This window comes from Rattus norvegicus, chromosome 5 (assembly GCF_036323735.1).
Source record: "Rattus norvegicus strain BN/NHsdMcwi chromosome 5, GRCr8, whole genome shotgun sequence".
NCBI classification, from domain to species: Eukaryota; Metazoa; Chordata; class Mammalia; order Rodentia; family Muridae; genus Rattus; species Rattus norvegicus.
Window position 1 is genome coordinate 65,660,268 of NC_086023.1, and position 14,240 is coordinate 65,674,507.

A 14,240-nucleotide genomic window follows, 5' to 3' on the forward strand; every position below is an offset into this window, starting at 1 on the left:
AGGGGGAAACATAGTAATTAAATTACAATCTCAATTTTTTTGAAAAATAAAACTGAGGGGCTGGGGGTTTAGCTCAGTGGTAGAGCGCTTACCTAGGAAGCGCAAGGCCCTGGGTTCGGTCCCCAGCTCCGAAAAAAAAAAAAAAAAAAAAAAAAAAAAAAAAAAAAAAGAACCAAAAAAAAAAAAAACTGAACACAACAAATATATATATATATATATGTACACACACACACACACACACACACACACACACAAACACATATGTTTTTGAGATGGGGTTTCTCTGTATAGTTCTGGCTATCCTGGAACTCACTCTATAGACCAGGCTGGCTTCAAGCTCAGAGATCTGCCTCTGCCTCCTGAGTACTGTGATTAAAGGCATATACCACCACTACCCAGCCACAAATGTTGTGTACACACACACACACACACACACACACACACACACACTTAAAAAAAGGAAGCTTGGACTACAGAGTGATTGAGGTCAAAGCCAGCTTGTGAAATTCTGTCTCGAAAAAGTAAAAAGAGGGCTGAGGACCCAGCTTGACAGTAGAGTGCTTGCCTATGTGTGAAGCAGCACTGGGTTCCACCCACCGACACACCTATCTTGTTATTTGTCTCACAGGCAAGAGAGGCTCTGGGCCTGTACCTAGAGGTTGGGGTAGGGAGTGCTGCAGCTGGCCAGGGTGCTGAAGGACAGCCTGGGGCTTGGTGTGTAGAGGAAGGGGTCATCAAGATTTGTAAGTGGAGACATCATGTGGTCAGAGCTGCAGATGTCCAGCTTGCCTTCAGAGGGCTGAGAGGGGATTTTTCTTTCCTCAAACCAGGCTGGTCTAAGGAGAAACCAGCAGGTTTTGCCGCATGTGAACTGGTTGCTGCAGCTGCTGCAGAGCGCAGAAGTCTGAGGGCATCCTTGGCTATGCACAGGGTGACCTGGGACTAGAGACCCCAGATCTGAACACCTCAGTTCTTCCCTGCTTCTCTCTCACCTGCTTGTCACCATGGTGATAAATGCTGCTGGTCAGACTTAATTCCCCAGGCAAGCCTGCGACAGCTGACAGCGCCTTCTGCTTCCTTCTCCCAAGCTCCACCCCGATCCTTCCAGCAGGCTGGGCCTGGAGACTTGGAGGCCCGAGGCCAAACAGCATCGCCTGCCAGATTCTAACTGTTATCAGCCAGGAGCTGGGGGTGAAGAGTTCAGGAAAAAGATACGAGTGTTGCCTGGAGGAGGTGTTTCTGCCCCAGGATAGCGGGTTAAGTGTGTATGGGTGTGTGTGTGTGTGTGTGTGTGTGTGTGTGTGTGTGTGTGTGACAGCACTTGGTTTATGTGTGTTTTCTGGGGCCTGAAATTTGAAACCCCTTGAGAGCTGACTCTAGCCATATGGACACCCCATTCTACAGTTTCTGACTAGGGGTCTGGGAACCCACATTTCTAAGCTCCAGCGGCCACGAGGCAGCTGGTCTGGGGACCGTACTTGAAGGACTGCTGCTCGGTGTCCTGCTTAGGATCTGAGCGGTCCCTCCAGATCACCGTCCATCTTTCTCTTCACCACCGTCCTAGGAGGGCAGAGCTGGGTCACACCCAGTCTTCCTTGGTGGAGGGGACAGCGTCAGTCTTCCCACCTACTTCCCCGCCAAGCTCCCAACTTCCAGCGTTTCCTGGGCCTCTGAGCCAGTTCCTAATGGGCTCTTATTAGAGGTGGGGGCTGGGATAGGCCGCTCCCCACTGAGACTTGCTCCTGCCTTTGTCTTCCCTGCTACTCAGGGCTTGGCAGGGAACTTGGCACAGGCATCCTGGTGGCTGAGGTGTCTCCTCTGCTGCAGGACATGACAGAGGGACCTCCCGCCCAGGTCCAGGCAATAATGGCTCCACCCAACCACTGTCCACCATTGGAGAAGGGCAAGCCCTGCCTCCTGTACTCCATCTAATAAAAGAGAACAAACAGCATGGAGTATCCAGGCCCTCCTGAGCCTGCAGGGAGCCTTGTGAAGGGAGACTGGGCAGAAAGGGGCTCGATTTACTTAGGAAACATGGTGATCCTACCAGGACTCAATATGCCGCCATTAGGGAGGTGGCTGGGAGCCCACCTGCTAGGCTCAAACCTCATCTCACCATGCATGGGCCTAGAGACCTCCCTTTTCTTCCCCTTACTTGGAAGATGCTTTAACGTCTGTCAAGCCCTTGGCACCCTGCCTGTTCCAGAGTGACTCCTGAGAACCTCCTGTTTTAAATAAGGGACCATGGGCAGGGGCCGGAGCTCATTTTGGCAGGGTGTTTACCGAGAATGCACGAAGCCCTGGGGATTGGCCACCAGCACTGCTGAAATCCGAGTGTGGTGGTACACATCTGTTATCTCAACCACTTGAGAAGTAGAGGCAGGAAGGTCAGAAGTTCAAGGTCATCCTCAACTATACAGTGAATTCAAGGCCAGAAATTTAAAAATGTAAGGAATGGCAAGTTTTACCAAGTCCTTGCTGAAAGTCAGGTTTGGCTCTAAGGGGTTTGCAGTAAAAGTGTCCTGGGCTCTGAGAAGGGCTGGAGTAGAGCAAAAGTGTTCATGCTGCTTTACTTCTCAGGGTGGCACTTGTATGTGTGTGTGTGTGTGTGTGTGTGTGTATGTGTGTGTGTGTATGTATGTGTGTGTGGTGTGTGTGTATGTGTGTGTATGTGTGTGTATGTGTGTGTGTGTATGTGTGTGCAGACGCACATGCGTGTGTTGGGGGTGGCGTGTCACATGTCCCTATAACTAGGAGAAATCAGAGAAAGTCTGTTGTATCCAGCAGCCTACCATTGCTGACTCAGAACCTCTAACTCTTGCTGAGTCTAATTCTCTGCCAGACCCACTAGCTTTTCCTCTCAGATGGGCCTGGTACTGCACAAGGAGGCATGAGTACGGCACACAGAGTTTCAGAGCTGACCAGGCTCAGTCGGGGCCAGCTTGGCTCCCTGCCTCCCTTTCCACACCTTCTCAGCTCAACTCTGAGGTGTTTGGCTTGCATCCTCCCAGAGATGGAGAACTCACTCCTTTGGGAGGGCAATTTTCTGGCTTCTGCTGCTATCAGTCCCTGGAGCCCCAGCAGCCATCTGTGGCTTCCCCAGTAACAGCCTCACTGGCGTCGGAGGTCCCTGACCACGGACTATGGGGATGGCTGGGATGGAGGCTGGAAACTTCCTTGTGGGACTGCTTCCTGTTTCCTCTCTGGTTTTCCCGCTGCCTATGGTGTGTCAAGCCTCCCCAGTCTGGATCCACACACTGTAGGGGGACTAAGGACCCTCGGTACAATAAATCCTCCACAACTTAGAATGATCACATGGCAAGATCCAGGAGGGGAAACCAAGTCAGCTCGCTAGTGACTACCAGGGCAGAACTGGGAACAGAAATCAGGCCTTAAAGTCTTCTAAGACAGCGAACAAAGTTTCCTTTCATCCTGTGCCTGGTTACAGCACCAAATATTTCCCTCTTATCTCTACCACTCTAAGTAATAGGGGAACTTGTTTGTGGAGGGACAAATTCCAAGGATGGCTGGCAAAGGAGAAAAGGCCTTATGGGAAAGGTCAGGGGTCATTCCCATTATCAGAATCCTCTCAGGGCTCCCTTTAAAGGAAGGGCCTCATTATGTGGCCCAGGCTGGTCTTGAACACACACCCTTCCAGCTGCAGCCTTTGACATTTTGGGGTCAGCTGGTGTGCGCCACCTCACCCAGCTTCGCCCTCAGGCCTTTGAAAAGTGAGGTGCTCTGACAGAGAGGCTTGGGTTGGAAACATGGGGTTTCTGGGGGGCTAGGAGAGAAGACAAAACCAAGGATTTTTCCTGTGGGCCAGGCCAGCAGTCCTAAGTGCCATGGGGTGAACCCGAACCCTGCTTTAACCTGATGCTGACAGATCAATGTTAGGTAGGACTCTAAATCTACTCACAATAGGGGTTGGGGATTTAGCTCAGTGGTAGAGCGCTTACCTAGGAAGCGCAAGGCCCTGGGTTCGGTCCCCAGCTCCGAAAAAAAGAACCAAAAAAAAAAAAAAAATCTACTCACAATAGGCAGTGCATGTGTGACTGCGTGTGCACGCACACACTTGTATACATGTGTGCAAGCGTGTAGCAGAGATCCATCTCAATGATGGGGGCGAAGCTGAGAGGAGACCACGGGTTTAGCACAGGCTATGAGTTTCCTGTTTGCTTGTTTGCACCATGTTCTCATGCATCCTGGGCTGGCCTCAAATTCACTGTAGTAAACACAGGGTGACTTTGGAGCTCCTCGTGTGTGTTGATACTGGATTTGAGTACCACTCTACTTCCAAACTTAAAAGAATTGTTTTAACATATAGGTGTTTTGTCTGTGCACACCCGTGTACCATGTGCAGGCCGGAAGAGGGAGTCAGATCCCCTGGAACTGGAGTTACAGGCAGTTGTGAGTCTGTAACTCCCGTGTGGATGCTGGAATCGAACCCCGGTCCTCAGCATCAGCAGCCGGTGCTCTTTCTTAGCTGCCGAGCCTTCTCTCCAGCTCCAGTTTCCACATTTTCATCATCCCAAAGAGCAGAACCCCTGAGACTCCATTCAAGTGTTTTATATTTATTTTTTGTTTTGTTCGAGAATGTTTCTCTGTGTAGTTCAGGCTGGCCTCGAACCCAGAGACCTGCCTGCCTCTGCCTCCCAAGTGCTGGGACTAAAGGCCGGTGCCACCACCACCAGGCAACCAGTATTTTATATTAAGTTCCAGAGCCCACCAGGAGGAGATATGAAAAGATGTGACACAAGTTTTAGGGACATTCCCAGCTATTCAGAGTGGCTGTCAATCTGCTGTCCCCAAGTTTTAAGCCCACATAGATGGGTGGTTGGGACAATTAACCTATTTTTAGTTTATTTTTGTGCAGAAGGGAGGGAGGGAAGAAGGAAGAGGGAGAGAGTGACTGTATAGCACAGGCTAGCCTCAAATTTGTGGTGATCCTCCTGCTTCAGGCTCCTGACTATTGTGATTACATGTATGCATTACCACACCCAGCTCTCTCTCTCTTTTTTTTTTTTTTTTTTTGGTTCTTTTTTTTTCGGAGCTGGAGACCGAACCCAGGGCCTTGCGCTTCCTAGGTAAGCGCTCTACCACTGAGCTAAATCCCCAGCCCCCACACCCAGCTCTCTTTAAACCACTCTCCCTCAGGGGGCCAGCAAGATGGCTAAGCGTGTGAAGGTGATTGCCACCAAGCCTGTCAATCTGAGTTCCTCAGTTTAAGTCCTGGGACCTCCGTGCTAGAAAGAGAGGTGGTTTCCACAAGTTGTCCTGTGATCTCCACATGCATGCTGTGATACTTGCGTATCTATCCATACCAAAAACATAAATAAAATTCAATTAAACAACTTTAAAAAACGTGTCCCTTGGGGAAGAGTTAGTTAAGTTATATAATGGGCAGTTAATATAGTCTGTTAATCTGCTGGGTTAGTTTGGATTAATCAACCAGGTTAACTAACTGGGATATCCTGCTAAACAGACCAAAGAGTAGGGGTCCCACTCACCCCTTTTCTGTGTCCTCCCTTTTCCCTAGAGATTCCTGGGTCATATAAGACTGGGGGGCAGGTATCCACACCTGACAATCATGTGCAAGCCTAACTCTTTCCTTTTTGGTGTGGGAGTGGAACCCAGGGCCCTGTGCATGCCACATCGCTCTTCCACTGAGCCCACACTGAGCCCCGAGCTCTGTTCTGGTTGATGCAGGTTATACGCTGCCTGCCTGAAGGCATCTCATACTGCACATCTCACTCCTAAGCCCCTGGAATAGATGAGAGTGTCACAGAGGGTATTCATGCCACAGGGGCAAGACCCACAGTCCAGGCTGCTTCTCATGCTTCACATGTGAATACGAGAGCCAGGATCTCATGTGTGCGGGTGAGTATGACAGGAGGAACACTCCTCTCTATACCTAGGGACCCAAAATGGCAGCCCTTGCCCGGCTTTGGGGCTCAGGCCACCAAGTTAGTCTTCTTCCGTCACTGCAGGTGGGTCCCTGAATCTCTACCTCGGTATCCTCCCTGCGAGCCCTCACCTGTGAAGCAGGACCCATCCCAGTGAGCTTGGGCTGCTGCTGTCAGGGGGGCCTAGAAGGATCGGTGACATCTGTGGACTGAGAACTGGGGTGCCTTCAGGACGCAAACGTCAGCTTCTACTGCCAATGGCGTCAGTAGACCCTGTTAGGATCTATCTTCCTGGGGTTCTGGCCCGGGGCAGCTGTGGGCCCAGACCTGATGAGACAAAGGCCGGAGACCTGCTCCTGTTTCCACAGCCCTCTTCAGTTCCTTCCTTCGCCCTCTGGGCTGTCCAATCCCCAGCGCCTGCCTCTCTGAACCTTCCCATGGGCTGCTGTCAGGGCAGCATCCTGCCCCAAACCTCCCCACTGACTCTCCAATGGGCACTGAAAGCCAAGGTGTGGCTTATGAGGATATCTGGAGGGTCTAGGAGAGAGAGGAAGGGAGAGCATCAGGGAGACGAGCCAACAGTCAGAAAGAGAGCCAGAAGGGGGCATCTTCTACGGAGAATTTCAAGTCAGTGACAGTGCTGACCCGAGTCCAGCTTCCCATGGTCATGAATTTCTGGTCTGTAACAGTGAGCAAGCTCTCCTTGGTTGCTAGGGTGATGTACTTAGCATGCGAGAGAGAGGCCCTGAGTTCATTCTAAACACCCAAAATAAATAATAACAACCATAAAAAAAAAAAAAAAACAAGCCAAAAAACCTCTCCCTGCCAAAACAGCCTCTTCCCGCCCCGTATAAACCAGAGTATAAACCCAGCCCCCATCCAGGCTGAGCAAGTCTTGCTCTCCAAACCTGACACGGCACAGGACATTCCCGTCCAGTCTCCCTCCTCTACACAGCCTCCTACATGTCCATTTGTGTGTCCCCAAGACTCCCTCCCCACCTCCTGACTCCCACAGTGCGGACTCAGCCAGCAGCAGTTTTCAGTCCCAAAGGAAAATTTAGAAAAGGGACTCCCAGCACCCTGCAAGCCCTGCTGCCTCCCTGAGCCTCTTCACCTCGAGAAGTGTGCTTCATCCTTGTCTCTTGGCCTTGACCTCCTATCTCTTGGGCAAAGGCTAAGCTTGGTCTAGAGCAGAAGTTCTCAACCTGTGGTTTGGGACCCCTTCAACAAACCTCTATTTCTAAAAAATACATTACGGTTCATAACAGTCATAAAGTTACAGTTATGAAGTAGCAACAAAATAATTTTATGGCTAGTGGGTCACATGAGGAACTGTATTAAAGGGTCACAGGATTAGGAAGGTTGAGAACCACCGTCCAGATGAATAGAAGACTACATGCTTTTCTAACCAGGAGCCGACCCGACCCATCACAGGCAGAGCCCCGTCCTCCGGTTCCACATCAGAAACACCTCTTACGACATCTCTAACTTTTCACCCACCGGTGTTAAGCCTACCTCTCCTCTGTTTCGAGATAGAGCCCGTGGGCCTCCTACATAATGAGATTACTGAGCCTAAAGCCCCACACAGGCTCCCTCCGTCCTTCTGCTTTTTGAAATGTCTGACTCTAAGCCTCCCAGCCTCCAGCCCACCTTGCTCAGGGAGCTGGGCTGCAGATCTATCCTTTCACCCACAACCATCCTTTCCCGTTGCCTCGGGACTTTCCAGGCTGTTTCTCCTGTCCATTATGTGCACCCTCACCCGAGAGCCCCCCTGCCCCCCTTATCGTTAAAGTTTTTTCCTTAGGGCAGCCTTTCAGTTTTCTAGGAAAGTGTTAGCCACTCTATGATCCATGGGCTCTTTATCTCCTTCCCTCTCCAGGTCCCTACCTCAGATTTTGTGGGACTGTACAATGATTCTTTCTGACATCTTTAGACCCTGAGTCTATAAGGGCAAAACCTGGATCTGTTTGATCCACTCAGTGTCTCTGAGCCTTGGTATACACACCCAGAAAGCTATGAATATGGGAACAAAGGTCCTAGTCAAGATTTATACTGAAAATGAAAAACAGCAGCCGGGTGGTGGTAACACACACCTTTTATCCCAGCACTTGGGAGGCAGAGGCAGGAGGATCTCTATGAGTTCAGGACTGTAAGGGGCTACAAAGAGAAACCCTGTATTGAATAAAAACAACACCCCGAAACAAACAACAAAACAGACAAACAAAAAAGAAAAATAGCTAAGCACAGTGGTTCATGCCTTTAATCCCAGCACTTAGGAGGCAGAGGCAAAGGGATTACTGAGTTCAAGGCCAGTTTGGTCCACCACGCAAATAAGTTCCAAACTCGCTGAAGTCACAGAAATGAGATCTTGTTTCAAAAAAACCAGAAAAGAAAATCAGTAACAATTTAGGGAGTAAACAGCTGATCTGGTCTGGGCCGAGATTCCAGCACTGTGTGTGTAAAGTGGAGCTCTGTACCTTTCTCCAGACTGGCCAATGGACCAGCCACTATGCGGAATGGCTACAGTAGGGCTGAGGCTAATGAGTGGCCAGTGTGCTCTCCAAACCTTCCAAACTCCTCTGGCCATTTACCCCGGCCCCTGGGCAGTCTGAACTGCCCCGTGGTGCAGGCACATTCCCCTTTGCCTAGCTTGGATGCCTGCTCTGGATGAAGAGGGAGGGGACCCGGTGTGAGCAGGTGTGAATCCAGATGCGCCCCTGAGCCAGCTACAAGGATGAGAGAGGACACACATTGAGAGTCTAGATGTGGGGCTGAAGAGAGGGTGAAGCAGTTACGAGCACTGGCTGCTCTTCCAGAGGACCCAGATTCAATTCCCAGCCTCCACATGGTGGCTCAAGACTCACGACCCTGTAACTGCAGCACCGCTCTTCTGGCCTCTGTAGGCACCAATATGGGTGGGAGTCAGGCATGGTGGCACGCAGCACCACTGAAGAAACCGTGGCAAAAAGATTGGCATGTGCTCCAGGCTAGCACTCGTTCTATGAGTAGTGTGCATCTGCCAGGGCTATATAGCAAAACTCTGTCTCAAAAGTCAAACTAAATCAAGATTGTAGCTTTGCTTCTTTATTTATTGTGCAAAGTGGCTGAAAGCTTGAGTGTGCTGAGGGCAAAGACCCAGACCGCATGCTCTTCAGACAATGGAGCCTCCCTGCTGACGTCATTCTGGGTCCTTAATGCATCAAAGACCCCAAGGCTCTGAGCCCACAGATCGGTCCGCAGATCTGTGCTAGCTATCTCGGCACCACTTAAAGGAGAGCTGCTGTGGCGGGACCCTCACCTCCTGGCTCTGGCCAGTCTCATTTCAGGGCCATCAGAGTCTGTAGCACCAGAGCTGTGAGACCTCTCCCCTGAGTACCTCCACGAGGCCGTCCCTGTCCCTGGGAACAGCATCCAGGCCTCTCTGTGTGCCTCATCCCATCTTGATCTGAAGGGTACATCACCTTCTGGCCTGCTGATGCTAACTTACTGCTCACTGTGGCTTGTGGTACAGCCACACTCGGCACCACAAGCGCAGAGGGGAAATGTGCGTGGGTCTAGGACATTTAAAACATAGAGAGCACAGCCTGGCCACTGAGGGTCCCCAGACAGATGTCTGAATTCTCTCTCTCTCTCTCTCTCTCTCTCTCTTTTTTTTTTTTTTTGGTTCTTTTTTTTGGAGCTGGGGACCGAACCCAGGGCCTTGTGCTTCCTAGGCAAGCGCTCTACCACTGAGCTAAATCCCCAACCCCTCTCTCTCTCTTTTTTAAAGATTTATTTATTTACTATATATAAGTACACTGTAGCTGTCTTCAGATACACCAGAAGAGGGCATCAGATCTCTTTACAGATGGTTGTGAGCCACCATGTGGTTGCTGGGATTTGAACTCAGGACCTCTGGAAGAGCAGTCAGTGCTCTTAACCGCTGAGCCATCTCCCCAGCCCCTGAATACTCTCGTACCTCCATCCTTCTACCCAGCGTGCTGATGACGGACCCTAGGGCCTCTTACGTGCAAGGTAAGTTCTCTGCCCACTGTTTAACTTTAGGAGACAGGAACTAATGTCTAGGCAGACCTTGAACTTGCAATCCCTCTGTCTCAGTCTCCCAAATGCCCAGGATTACAGTTTGCACCAGAAGCCTGGCTTGAATGTTTTTCTGTATTTATGTGTGCACTGCTTTTTTTCATATCTGAACTCAGACACGCTCCTTCTGCCCCGAGACTGTTCTTTTCCCAGTGGCATGACACCTTGGGCCTCTTTCTGGTAGACCAGTCCTCATTGTGATGACATGATACCCCATCCCTGAATCTGGCAGCTCCCACAGCAACTCAGGCAGGTTCTGGAGGTTTTCAGCGGGGGGGGGGTGGGGTGGAGGGTGGGGGTGGGGGGAGGTGGGTGGGGGAAGGAGTGGGGAAGCCATGGGGGAGGGGTGGGGAGAAGTACTTTGGGCCTAATGGGTCCCGTTGGCACAGATGGCTCTCTTCCCCAGAGGGGCTGTGATTCATGATTGAGTGGTGGCTGCCATCAGGGTCCCCTCCAAGTGAAGGGTAAGCAGACATTCCCTGAAACGGCTCTATCAGGTGGTGTGAGGGCAGTGGCAGCCATTTGTCTGGCTGGTTGTCCCTGACTGGTTTCATCACAGAACTTTCACAACAGCCCGGAAGCGCTTCCTGCCCAGATGCCCAGTCGCAGTGGAGGGGTGCCTGGTGCTGTGCCGCTCACAAAGCACCTCCACATCCTTCAGGGTCTGGGGTTCTAATCAAGCCCGTACGCTTGGCGGGCAGGCACTTAGCAGCAATCTCCCCTTTCCTCAAACAGTCTCATGCATCCCAAGCTGGCCTCAAACTTGCTCTACAGCCTTGAACCCTAAGATCCTCCAACCTCTGTCTCCCGAGTGCTGGGATTAGTGACACAGTCACCACACCCAGTTTATGAGGTGCTGGAAATTGAACTCAGAGTCTCTTCAAGCTAGATAAGCACTCTGGCAATTAAGCCACATTCCTGTCCAGTCACCCCCATTCTGTAAGGGAAGAGACAAAGTCTGGAGGAGTGGGTGAGGCACTGACCTTTATAGGTGGCTGACTCCACACCCCACAAGCAGCTCGGAAGGCCCCGCCTCTTCCAGGGTGTCTCCCTAGGCTCCTGCCCCACCCAGGCTGGATTGGAGGTCCTAGCTAGAGGATCCCTGACTGAGTCCTAGCTTTTTGATTATAGCTATGGCTTCCCCTGGAGTGCTAAGCTATTGAGGGTTAAGTTGATTCTGGGTTATGCCTCCCTCCCTCCAAACTCAAAAGCACCTCAGTGGATGGCTCCTGGGATGGCGGAAGACCGGAGGAAAAAAGTTCTCCTTTTCTGGATGGGGACAGAGGCAAAAAGAAGGGGCGGGGTTTGTTTAAAGAGCAACACAGAGGCAGGGCCAGGGGCCTTCCTTAGAGTAAGTGTTCCTTCCATTCCACTGATTCTTTTTTTTTTCTTTTCTTTTCTTTTTTTCTTTTTTTTTTTTCCGGAGCTGGGGGCTGAACCCAGGACCTTGCGCTTGCTAGGCAAGCGCTCTACCACTGAGCTAAATCCCCAACCCCCATTCCACTGATTCTTTATCCACAACCTTGAACGCTGATGCTCAACCCGGAGCTCAGGCTTGCACAAGCTGGAACCTGTGTGGTCCAGCTCACTGTGAAGGGAGCTCAGTCCACCGGCGTGGCCACCACCCTGGAGCGGCCCATCTGTTGAACACCCACAGCCACACACATCCCTGAGGCCAGTGGCTGGTGCCATTATGATATTACTTTGCAGGTGGACAGGGAAAGATCCTGGCCTAAGACCAGCTAGCGGCTGACTGTCAGAACGTGCTGGCACAGTACGGGGAGTAATGCACAGTCAGGTTGCGGGAGAAAAGTCCTCAGGGAGAGGGGTAGTGTGGCCTGGCAAAGCCCATCCCTTTCCTGTCACCTGTCACTTCCTAATGAGGCTGCGGGAAGAGACTCTGGCCTGGGCCTCTTTTAAGTCCCCAGTACTTCCAGGGATCAAGCCACTTGCCAGCCGTCTACAAGCAATGGGCCCAAGGCCAAGCCAGAAGCAGCTGTCATGAGAATCCCATATAGGTTCTCCTAGCCCCGATTTCTCTTTCGAACGTGACCCCAGTCATTCCTGAAACCCTGGACGAGGTCCCACTAGCTTCATGGCTAGGGGTAGGGTAGGTAGGTGGGTGGTAGAAGTGACTCAGTGAAACCCACCCGTCCTGGCACTCCGGAGTTTGCCAGAGAAGAGCGACGTATCTGAACTCTGCAGGCAGATGGCAAGGTGTGACAGCGAGGCCCTAGCCAACATGGGGCCTGAGCTTCTATCCGCAGAACGAGGATGGCGGTGTCCAAAGAGTAGGAAGGAAGCTTCCCCCACCCCCAAGTGTTCACACTGATCTCCGCAGACAAGAAGGCATGAAACATTAATTTTCTGTTTTTTATCCTTTTCTAAAGTTCTATCCACCATCACCAAATAGTCATAGCAGAAGAACCAAACGTGTGTTCTTCATAAGTTAACTTTATTGAGATACAGTCTACCTACCAGGAAATAGATCCAGTAATTCCAGGGAAGACTGAGGCAGGAGGACTGCTGTGAGTCCAGGGCTAGCTTGGGCTACAATATTGAGTTTAGGGCTAGCCTGGAATAGAGGGTAAGACATTGTCTCCAAAAAAATCAAAACTGAAACAAAGGAAACACAGGGAAAGATAAACAGGCCCTGGTGTCTACCTCCAACCTGTCCAAACCCACACCTATGGCTTCAGAAGGCTGCGTGAGTCTGAACTCTTCACCTGCCCAGGGCACAGACAGTTCCAATAGGAGAACAGTCAGGAAGCTGGGCCAGCCTGTCCCACCCCTGTGACAGCCATCTGAGTCCTGTAACTGGTGGACCGTGAATCACACAATGTACTTCTCACAGTTACTGGAGCCTAGAGTCCAAGATAAGGCTGAAGACTAGGATTGTGCAGGAGAGCGGGCTTCTGGGTTCAGGGAAGGGTGCCTGATGTGTGTGTCCCCAGGGTAGAAGGGGTGTGTCTCTTGGGACTTCTTTTCCAGGGACATGAACTCTCCTCAGAAGTGTTCTGCTTTTCCGATCCAACCAGCCCCTTCTGTGCCATCACCCTGGGGGTGGCAGCTTCAACGAATGAACTTGGAGGTGACAGGAACAGATTAACCACAGCAATCCCAGGGAAACAGCAGCACGCAGAGGTGTCTGTGCCCTGGCCCTGTTCAAAAGCCTGGCCCATGGCTCTCAGGGCTTTGGGCCAGGAGCTTCCCCCTGAGACAGTGTTGCAAGCTTCTAAGCCTCTCTGAACCTGATGCTTTTCTAAGCCCAAAAAGAGACTTAAAAATAGTACCTCCCTCTCTAACTTGTAGGATTGCACCCTGCACATGGGTGGGGGTGGTTTAGGTAATCAGGACGTGGCCTCTCTCTGCCCTTCTCTTTCTCACTCTTTCCTGCTCTTCTTAGCACTGTCCTACCTCAGGGGCTTCTCACTGGCTCTCCCTGGCACAGTTCAACCCTGTTTGGCCAAGTCATTCTCTCAGAGTCCCTAAGCCACCAGCCTAGAATGGCTGTCCTCTTCTCTGTGGTCACATTCCTCCACTCCCTCCTGTTTGCCTTTTCTTTCCTTTGTCACCTTCTGCCTTCCCCATCAGACAGATTGCAAACTCCTTCCAGGCCTACTCTTTGGTGAAGGTGTTTGGTAAACACTGGGGATGCCCTGGGGATGAGGCCTGGAGTAAGTAGCAAGTGGTGGTCAACAGACTTGTGGTTGCCATCACTGTTATTGATCAGGCTGCCTCTCAAGACCTCCTTAAGTCAAATCTAATCACAACTACCACACCTCATGGCTCTCTTACAGTAAGGAACAGTAATTACATCTTTAATTATATCCTTTTCTACTTATGCTGAACCACATGAAATTATTATTGTTATTATTTGTTAAAAAAAGGTTTGTTATATGTCTTTCTGGAGTGGTTTAAGCTAATGTATAAGCCCCTTGTGTTGGGGTTTAAATCTCGGCCAGTGCCCGGACAGAACACACCAAGCCAACATGGTTCCACGTGGAGAGGTTTAATGAGAGAAGAAGAGTAGGAGAGGGGAGGAAAGACCAGCCATGAGCACTTGGAGGGACGGGGGAGATGGGGAGAGAAGGGACAGGGAAGGGGGAAGGAGAGAGCAAGAAGGGAGTAAGAGGGAGAGGAGGGGGCCAGCAGCCCCCTTTATAGTCAGGCACAGCTGGCTGTTGCCAGGCAACTGTGGGGCGGAGCATGCTGCTGCCAGGTAGCTGTGGGGGTGGGTGGAGCTGAGACAGA

The 14,240-nt window shown here is 51.2% G+C and overlaps 1 protein-coding gene across 1 annotated transcript in view; it reads right to left on the minus strand.

Moving 5' to 3' along the window:
• The window catches only part of Coro2a (coronin 2A), a 53,664-nt gene that overhangs the window by 36,448 nt on the left and 2,976 nt on the right, over positions 1 to 14,240 (minus strand). The window lies entirely within an intron of this gene.